Below are 10,708 nucleotides of genomic sequence, written 5' to 3'. Positions count from 1 at the left end.
CCATTTAGATGTCATTATTGCTGTATCTTGAAGGCTCAGAGACGTCACGGAAAAACAATTTTTAAAAATTATACAATAAAAGTAAACTGTGGCAAAGACCATTGAATTTCAGTAAGATACAAGAGGGCTTTCTTCCAGCTTAGCTGGACAGGGGTGACTTGGGCACAGTGGTGCAGGTCTTGAGAACATCTAATTTGGACCACTGTAATACACTGTGTGGAACCACTGAGGTTGATTCAGAAATTGCGAGTAATATAGAATGCTGCAGCCCAGCTTTTGGCAAGAACAGCATATTACACTGGTGCTGAAAGCTCTACACTACCTGCCAATACATTACCAACCATGTTCAAGGTATTACTATTAGTGAATAAAGCCCTAAACAGCCTAGGACCAGGTTCCCAGAAGAACCGCCTTATCCCTTATACTCCGAACAGATCACTGTGATCATCTGGAGAAACTCTCCCGATTGCCCCACAGTTATCCCATATTCATGTGGTTTCTGTCCACAGTAAGGCTTTTAGCATCATGGCACCAGTATTTTGAAACATTATTTTTATGGAAATCAGACAGACCTTACAATTTTTGACATTTCTTTGCTTGCTGGAAACTTCTTCTTCTTCTTCTTCTTCTTCTTCTTCTTCTTCTTCTTCTTCTTCTTCTTCTTCTTCTTCTTCTTCTTCTTCTTCTTCCTTCTTCTTCTTCTTCTTCTTCTTCTTGCTAAGTCTTTAGAGATTTGATTTGATTTAGTGACAGTCATTTGTTCTGTATTTTATAATTTTATGGTATTGCCATGCTTTTATTGAATCCTGCCAAGAATTTTTCTTATGAGCTGGCAGTTCAGAAATACTTTTACATATATACACATACACAGTGCTTTTTTCTGGGGGTGGGGTGCAAGGGTACGCATACCTCTAAACATTTTGTGAACCTAAATTTAGCCTCATTGAGGGGCAGTATTTCAATTTGAGTAGGAAAATGAGAGTACCCCTAAACTTTTTTTTTAAAAAAAGCACTACACACACACACACACTTACACAAACCAGTGACTTACACAAACCAGAGTAAAAAACAAAGCTCTGTGTCTTGAAGTTTTGTCCTCTGTACTGAAAAAGTAAAGTCAGGATCACCACAATTTGGAAAGTGAAAGTGGGGCAGTGTCATGCCCAGCACCGACCCGGTATCAGGCACTAAGCCTTCGTAGGAAGTACTAGACACCCCACAGGTTGAGGACCTTGAGGAGCAGGCAGACCTCCCTGAATCCAATGCTGAGGATGCCCTGAGGGTCTCTCTGATTTGATACCCAGAACGGAAAGCGGAGTTGGTGGAGCATTCCGCCTCCCTGACCTCAAGAGTGCCACTTCAGATCCAGGTCAAGGAGTAACAACACAGTATTTGCCTGTGGGCCCAGAGTTGTCAGTCTACTAGTGCGGGAATATGCAATCCCCAATACTCCTTCATTGCCAGTAGCTGTATTTAGGGTGTGGTTTAGGAGGCCAGAATTTATAAGGTCCTGAGCCTTCTAGTTGCTGGAAGCAACATTGGTCCCTGACTCCTAGCATCCCTGTCTTGCTGAGGCTCCCTGTGATAGGGACCTTTTGAGGTGGCAAGGAATAGGGATTGTCCCAGCCTTGCCCACCTTCTGTTTCCAGGATGTAAACACAGCTGTATGGGACAAGCTTATTTTTGCATCCCAATGGTGGAAGGCATTATTAGACTACCACATCCCTATGAAAACCGTTCTCATTTTTACTCCCACCTCTGACGGTTACCGATTTAGTATAATTCGCTTTCAAAGTTTCAATGCACATATCATTCAGCCAACCTTCCCCTGTTTTGTGTTTTCTAAAGCACCAGCATTGCCTTATAGAGGCATTCTTTTGAACTGGCTTCTCATCTATGTTAAATGTGTTCTACAAATTCCTCTGAAAAGTTATTGTTCAAATAGCAATATTGTTCCCATATGTTCCTCTCCATAACTGATCTTCAAGCCCTACAAGATAAGCAAGACAACCAGATCACTTTCTCTATCAGACTGAATTTAAAGAGAATTAATTACATTCAAAACACTTGTCAGATTGGAAAAAAGGAGAGTTAAGAGATCTGAACCAGCAGCAGATGTTGGAGAATACTGATCCAATTATTACCTAGCACAAAATACACTGGAAAAATGTTCTGGAGGCCAGCAGCGACACAATCTCTCTGGGTGGCCTGCCCATCATCTCTTGCTGACTGATCTTTGCTCCAGAGTTGTCATTCCACAGAAGGCACTTGGGGTCATGATGACACTTGGAAAAATATTATTGAAGGAATGATGTACCATTCCTTAGAGACATACAATTAAAAAAAAAAACCTCTGCCATCAGTCTAAATCACTTTATCTTTTGGCCTGTCTATTCAGCCCCACCTATGGGGCTATGTAGAGACCATTGCAATGCTCCATATGAGTGACTGCACCCGAGGGCTCATACAGAGGTAACGCCATCTGAATATTTTGGTTTGAGTTTTATTTCATTTCTTTTTCAAACTTTTTTGCATGTTTGCTTTATTGTGTTCCCAATGCCTAGCAAGTCCTGCATCTTTTGGAGATTTTGCTTCTTGTAAGAAAGTAGGAAGCTGCCTTATACCAGATTATTTGTTCATCTAGCCCAGTATTCTGTAGCTCTCCAGAGTCTCAGCTGGAGGTTTCTTCTATCACCCACTACCTCCTCCTTTTAACAGGAAGTACCAGGGATTGAGCCTGGGAATTTCTGCATGCAAAACATGTCCTCCAGCACTTAGCTATAGCCCCTCCTTTCTCAGATGATTGATTGATTGATTGATTGATAGTATCTGCAGAGTTTTCATCCAGATTGAAACAGTGATGAAGAATGCAACGGATGTGTAGCTCACTCAAGGCAAATCCCCATAGAAATTGCTTTAGGCTTACCACCAGCTGCAGCTGTGCATGTTGGCACTGGACATTCAGGGCATCATATCACACACACACACACACACACACACACACACACACACACACACACACATTTTATCCAACCACACCAGCTTGGGAAGTTTATTAAGCCCAGTGGCGACAATCACCCCAACAATTATTGTTTGAAGGCACAGCTTGCTACCATGACTACTATATTGGAAGAGGGGGGAAATTTGCCAGATGGCTTTCTCTGCATTGCAAAGTTGTAAAGCAGCAAAATGTTTTAATTACTGCAGAAGGAAAAGAACTTCTGCTCATAGCTGCCAAGTTTTCCCTTTTCTCGCGAGGAAGCCTATTCAGCATAAGGGAAAATCCCTTTAAAAAGGGATAACTTGGCAGCTATGCTTCTGCTGGGACTGTGGTTGACATCAGAAACAAACCATCTCTAAGGGAGATGGCCCTTCTCTTACCCTCCATATCTCAGTCTTTAAAAAATTGTGTATGTGTCTGCATAAACCCTGAAAAAGGGCATGATTTCAAACCCATATAAGATCTTGTAAAATGGATTTTGCCCTAGGTTAGGGGTAGGATTGACGATAGACTGCACGTGGCAGCAGACTACCCAAACACCATTGCTTGTATGTCTAGATCAGCTACAACATGTGTGGCCATTAGGAACTCCATCAAGAAGCAAATTTGACAAGTGGGCGGGGCCACCCACCTGTCAATAAAGGCATGTCAGAAATGACATCAGGTCATTAAAATGCTGCTAATGGAACAGCTGAATCAAGCTAGATTGTTCTTCCTTTACATCAGCTGGTGTGGGAAGAAGTCCATCATGCTTAGCACTGAAAAGTGCAGGGCTGCTTCAAAGATCAATGCTGGGAAGGAGAAGCAGTCCCGGATGATGTCAAGTTTAGGGCGGGCAGGCGTGCCTTCTTGAAAACAACCTAGTGGGCAGAATGGGGGTGCCTGGTGGGTTAAGCCTGGCCTAAGGGACCAGAGGTTCTCCATCCCAAGCTACAACATTACTAGGTAACTTGTGGCTATTATTTCAAAGATACCTCGATCCCCATAGGGACTATATATTGCATGAGTGAAGCTTTGGTGCATATTCCCTAACTGAATGGGAAACTGTGTGTGGCAGGTGGGTTCTGCACACATAGTCCAGCTGCACATACAGAACCCTTTCAGGAAATCAGCAGTAGCACCAATGAACTGGTTAGGAAGCAGACCAGGATGGGCTGGATTTGTGATTGCTGCATCTTAAGAGAGTTCTGTATCTAGAACCTCAACTGCTGAGCAAAACACACAATTGGATCAAGGCCAGTATATTTTTTTATCGTTCAGCAGCTATTCAAATACAGAGCTCTTCATGGTACAAAAGTTCAATATGGACAGCCCTTTTATGGACAAAACGAGCATTGTCTCTTTAAAAACTATTGTGTTTCTCTAGTCAAAATTATGTATCTGCCAAGATTATTAATGAAGTAGAAAGTGCAACAGAGGTAAATACGGCCTTGGAAAACAGCTGGGGGCGTAAATGTGAGTGGTATCCATTCTCAGCACTCTAGACTGAGACAGGAAAACTTGTTGAAAAGAAGCTGGAATTTATTAAAAGGGCTTTTTCAAAAGACTGTTGAGCTATTGTAATGACTGTTTCTTCCAGTGATCATAACTTGCTGCAGGCAAAGCAGTTCATCTTCAAACACCCATCACAAATTAATGCAAGTTTAAATTGTGTTAGCACAAAGAGCTGCTCCACTTGTATGTGCATCGAGTGAACTTTGTAAAATCAACATGCACAAGATGCCTGGTCATTTTCAATTGAATGTACAGCAATATAAGAAACCTATGTACATGCCAAGGATCCTGTAATTAGGTTGAAACCTTCTGTTGCACGAGCATCTCTTTAAAACATGCCATTTGTTTTCTGTAAAACAGTAACCCTCTCAAACAATAGCACACATAATGGAAAATCTTGACAAGGAAGCTTGGGTTGTCTGGGGCTGTCAGTGTTGATCTTTGGCAATTCTACATCAACATTTAATCCACTGCAGGAGTGTTTCTATGGTCCAGTTCAGATGTAACCGTTTAATAAACCATGACATGAACAAGTGTTTTACTTCTCTCACACTTTCATAATGCAAAATGCCTGGAGTTTGTTAAACCACAGTTTCCTGTTACATCCAAACCAGGAAACTGTGATTTACAAGTGACAGGTTTAAGAATCTCAGAAGTGTTTTAATTAATCTTAATTTATCATAACAGGGAAGTATCTCCTCCGTGCTTCCTTAATATTATCTTTTCAACTTTTGCAGCCATCTTATCTTAAATATAGTTACTAGATATGCACTAAGGACAAGCATCTCTATACAAAACTAAAACCCATTTTCTGTGTTTTAGGGAGTCCAAGTCGAATTGTAGATCTGACTCAGCCTCAAGGTAAAATCCAAACGCAGGCATGAAACTGACTGTGATGATATATCATACGAAGTAGAGGGGAGGGGGCGCCATGTCTAAGAAATCATATTGTGTGTTTGGATGCTATATTCTTACTGCCCGTTATTCACTTATAGCCCTTTCATTGTAAGGTGACAAATGGTGATTAAGTGCAATGACATATTAGTGTTACAAAGAAGATTCAGCTGGAGCTCTGCACATGCCCTGGAATCATGTGTTTATTTTTTGCCTTTGTTGTGAGTGCACCATTGTTGCAAAGTATCGGAGAACTGCAGATCAAGATAAATATCCTCCCATCAGGTGACGCCAAAGAGCCTCTGCATAGTAGCTGTAGCCCCATAAAACTCCCCACTGTAACAGCAATATAATGCTTACCATAATTAGTCCCCAGAACCTTTTGCAACTGGCATTCAGAAGCATAGCGCCCATAACAATGGAAGTAGAATGTAGCCATCATGGGTGGTAGCCTGGGCCAGATTTAGGTTTGATGAGGCCCTAAGCTACAGAAGGTATTTGGGGCCCTTTATATGTGATATTTTAGGGAGCAGGCTGTCAGGCGGGGGCCATTACTTACATCATAGGAGCCTACACAACACAAAATACTGTTGCTGCATGTATTTTGTTTTTTATCTTATATTTTGGAAATGTACATCCAGTTTTATTTCCTATAATTTTTTTTGGGGGGGGGGGGGGCAAGAGAGTGGGGCCCTATGCTATAGCTTGTTTAGCTTATACATAAATCTGGCACTGGTGGAACCAGTGAAAGCCCTCCTCTCCATGTTGTTTGTTATGTTATGTTATGTTATGTTATGTGTTATGTGTTATGTGTTATGTGTTATGTGTTATGTGTTATGTGTTATGTGTTATGTGTTATGTGTTATGTGTTGTGTTGTGTTGTGTTGTGTTGTGTTATGTTATTAAAAAGCTGTCCAAGTTGGTGGCTATCACTACAATTGTTGGGAGCAAATTCCTCAGCCCAACTATGAACTACATGAAGAAGTTATTTATTTTCACTGGCTGATGAGAGTTGAAGGGCACCACTTTGGAGAGGCTGGTCTAGATAATGGCACTGAAGAAGGTCCTACATGTAAAAATGAGAATTTTAAGAAGTGAAAATCCAGAGCCTCCTTGTTTGTAAGATATTCTTATTCCAGGTGCAAGGCTATGCCAGACAGACAGAATTTAAAAGATGAGGCATTAAAAAAATTAGAAAACAATAATACAGTCGTACCTTGGATCCAGGTGGCGCTGTGGTTAAACCACTGAGCCTAGGGCTTGCTGATCAGAAGGTCAGCGGTTCGAATCCCTGTGACGGGGTGAGCTCCCATTGCTTGGTCCCAGCTCCTGCCAACCTAGCAGTTCGAAAGCACGTCAAAATGCAAGTAGATAAATAGGAACCGCTACAGCGGGAAGGTAAACGGCGTTTCCATGTGCTGCCCTGGTTTGCCAGAAGCGGCTTTGTCATGCTGGCCACATGACCTGGAAGCTATACGCCGGCTCCCTCGGCCAATAATGCGAGATGAGCGCGCAACCCCAGAGTCGGTCACGACTGGACCTAATGGTCAGGGGTCCCTTTACCTTTACCTTACCTTGGATCCCGAACACCGCAAACCCGGAAGTGAATGTTCTGGTTTGCAAACATTCTTTGGAATCCGAACGTCCGATGGGGCTTCCCCAGCTTCTGCAACTCCTGCAGCCAATCAGAAGCACACTTTTGTTTCCAAATGTTTTGGAAGCTGAATGGACTTCCGGAATGGATTCTGTTTGACTTTCAAGGTACGACTGTAATGAAGGCTGTGAAAACACAGTGCTTTTTTGAAACCTTGAATGCATGCCACAGCAGATAACTTGAACTTGCAAGAACATTTTGCCTCCTCTTTGTGAAATCTCTTTTGTCACTTACACCTTCTGATATCTGAGATGGCATTTGATGGGCTATTAAGTCTGTTTCCCACTGTGCAGTTTTTATAAAGGATCTTTTCCTGAGCTTGATGTTATGATGATTACTACAGCTTGAGGAATGTGGAAAACTGCCAAATCAAATTATTTGCCCAACTAAAAAGTAAAGGCTAAAGGACCCCTGGACAGTTAAGTCCAGTCAAAGACGACTATGAGGTTGCGGCGCTCATCTCACTTTTCAGGCTGAGGGAGCCGACATTTGTTCACAGACAGCTTTCCGAATCATGTGGCCAGCATGACTAAACCACTACTGGCCCAATGGAACACCGTGACAGAGGCCAGAGTGCACGGAAACACCCTTTACTTTCCTGCCTCAGTGGTATCTATTTATCTACCTGCACTGGTGTGCTTTGAACTGCTAGGTTGACAGGAGCTGGGACCAGGGCCGGCTCTAGGTAGAGTCCCGGTGGCGCGGGGCGCCAGGGCGCCGGATCGTTAGGCAGGGCGCTGTGCGGCAAAGCCGCGCGGAAGCCATGCTGCGCCCTGCGAGGGCGCTGGAGCGATCTCCGCCCCTCAGCGCCAGGGCGCACGACCTGCTCGAGACTGCCCTGGCTGGGATCGAGCAATGGTAACTCACCCCAACGCAGGGATTCGAACCACCGACCTTCCGATCGGCAAGCCCAAGAGGCTCAGTGGTTTAGACCACAGCGCCACCCACTTCCCAAGTAGCCTAACTAGCCCAGTACTTTCCACACTGACTTGCAGAGCTCTTGTCAATCAATTGCTATCTAATCATTTTCACTGAACTTATCAGGGATGCAGAATCCAGACTCCCCTTGGAAATTAGCCAAATACTTAGTAGTAATGTGAAGTGATCCTTGGGGAGTCAATGTCCTCCTCAGCTTTGTCTGCAGCTCAACCTGTTTCTGGCTCATTGTGGGTGCAGGGATTTCGTGACTTGTGTTTGTCATTTGTGCAGTGCACTTTCAGCTCGAAAAAGAAGAACCGAAGGAAGTAGAGGTAACACCAAAGAAAAAGTCAGAGGTGGGTGATTGATCCTCGTATCTGCCTAATGCATTATAAAATAAAGGTTGCTTTGTTGACCTGGAAAGGGTTATTTGGTTTGGTGGTTTGGAAAAGGCTGGGGCCGTTAAGCAGTTTATATCCCATTAGCTCCCAAATCTTTTTCTTCTGAAATTATTCTGAAGTCATTGAGTAGTATACTTGTATCACTGGCATCCAGTAGAACTTTGTTGCACAAAATACCACATAACCAGGCATGGCTAAACTCGGCCCTCCAGATGTTTTGGGACTACAACTCCCATCATCCCTAGCTAACAGGACCAGTGGTCAGGGGTGATGGGAATTGTAGTTCCAAAACAGCTGTAGGGCCATGTTTGGCCATGCCTGATATAAGCATGGTAACATTGTTGCAGGATTGATTGCATATACATAGTGCAATACTGTTGCACTATGAGTTTCCGTGATAATGGTTGTGGCACTGGATTCCTCTGTCGTGCAATATTAAAACTCACTCATCCACTTGCTCCAGCTGGCAAGGAACACTGGATGCAACCCATTGCCCACAGGCTTTATGCAGTGACCAGAGCAGGGAGCAGAACTTTTTACCTGAAAATTTATTAGAGGTTATTAGGAAAAATGTGCTGGATGTCCATTATTTTCCCCATTTTATTACCATATACTGTCATTCATTTACAGTGCACTGTGATCTATGTTAAGGTGATTTGTAAGATTATTTTTCCCTTTGTTACAGTCACATTATATTGGAGATGGCCCAGACTTTCATCGTTCACTGTTCAACCTTGGTGGTCAAAGTCCTCTGGTCGTATATTACCTTAAGATGCATGGAATATCTAACACCTTAGCAAATATGCGAGCTTACAGGATTAATCACGTTGAAATCTGCAAAGTACCATATCCTTTTAAAAATAGAAATGTAACTTCAGCTGTACCGGTATTTATAAAATTGGGACTGATTCCGTTTTTTTAAAGGATATTAGGTGGGTGTAGTGCTGAGAATGGAAGAAATTTAAGTTTGCACTTCTGAAGATTTGGTTTTCCTTTTCACCAAGGCGAACTAAGAGTTTGGGATCAGTTGCTGGAACTTCTTTTTCCACTTGCACCAGACGATATCTGAACTGGGCTGCTAAATCATATCTCAGGATCCAAGTGTCTCTCATCTATAATCTACTGGTTTAGAACTGTGTTCCAGAGAACCCTGGTATTCTGTGGATGCTTATCAGGGAGTTTCTCAATTAGTAATGGCAGGCTAGTTATCCGAAAGGCATGTTACTCACCGCAAATGATCTGCAATGTGCTGGGGTGGGGGCTGCAATGCACAAGGAGTTCTATGGCAGATCTTGGTGTTCCTGATCAGATGGAATCAGTCTGGAGTGAGTTTCCCGAAGGCAAAAGGTTTAAAAAAACTGCTGCTACAAACCCTCTGGCAGGATTCTAGTCCTGAGTTTGCCCACTGGCTTATGGCGTAATACATTCTAGTTGTCCAAAATGATGTGTTCCTATACTACATCTGGATCTTAGACACCTGGATCTTAAGAATGTGCTATTTAGGAACCTGAACTTCAACATGAATTGTAATACTTGAAACTTCCCTGCTATAACCTAGCCAACCTTTAAGAGAGTTTTCACACTGGGTTTTGGCTACAATACTAGTACTGTACTGTACCAGGTCGAAGGCTTTAGCTCTTTCATTTCATATGATTTTAAGGTGCAGCCAGTGCCTAGTCATTGTGTCAGCTTCCTTTGGTTAAACTAGGAAGGGTTTTTGGAGATGATTTTAATTTTTGTTCAGTCTTACACACATAATCATTTCCAACAAGTCTGGGTTTTGGCAGAGTTAACCATTCCCAATAAAGATTAATGCCTGAATTCCCTCAAGCATTTTTTAAAAAGTGATAATTATTATTGCTCTGCTCTCCTGTGTACCAAAATGTTTCCCCTCAGAGGAAATGTTACAGGATTTGGGGCTTTTTAGTTTAGAGAAAAGGCAAGTGAGAGGCAACATGGTAGAAGTGTATAAAATAGGCATAGTTTGGAGAAAGTGGATAGAGAAACGTTTTCCCCCATCTCTTATAATGCTAGAACTCGGGGGCATCATACGTTAACAGCCTGGTATGCTTTATTATGAGTTCTGTAGAATGACTGACTCAGAGACTGATCTGTGATCAGAATGCTATTTCATTATAGTTATTGTAGGTTGAACACCACCTATCTCATTTCAGAACCTGCTTAGAATGTGAGACTTTTTGGTGAGTGTATGTTTTCAGATATCCTCTCCCAGTTTGCATTGTTGGCGCAAACTTTTTAGTTTTGCTTTCATCTTTGTTAGTTGCAGTAGCTTCCATTTTCCAGTGAGTTTTCAGCCAGCCTTCAGAATTTCATGCTAGACACTCA

Source organism: Zootoca vivipara, chromosome 14, assembly GCF_963506605.1.
Source record: "Zootoca vivipara chromosome 14, rZooViv1.1, whole genome shotgun sequence".
In the NCBI taxonomy this organism is placed as follows: domain Eukaryota; kingdom Metazoa; phylum Chordata; class Lepidosauria; order Squamata; family Lacertidae; genus Zootoca; species Zootoca vivipara.
Note: the sequence above shows the minus strand (reverse complement) of the source record.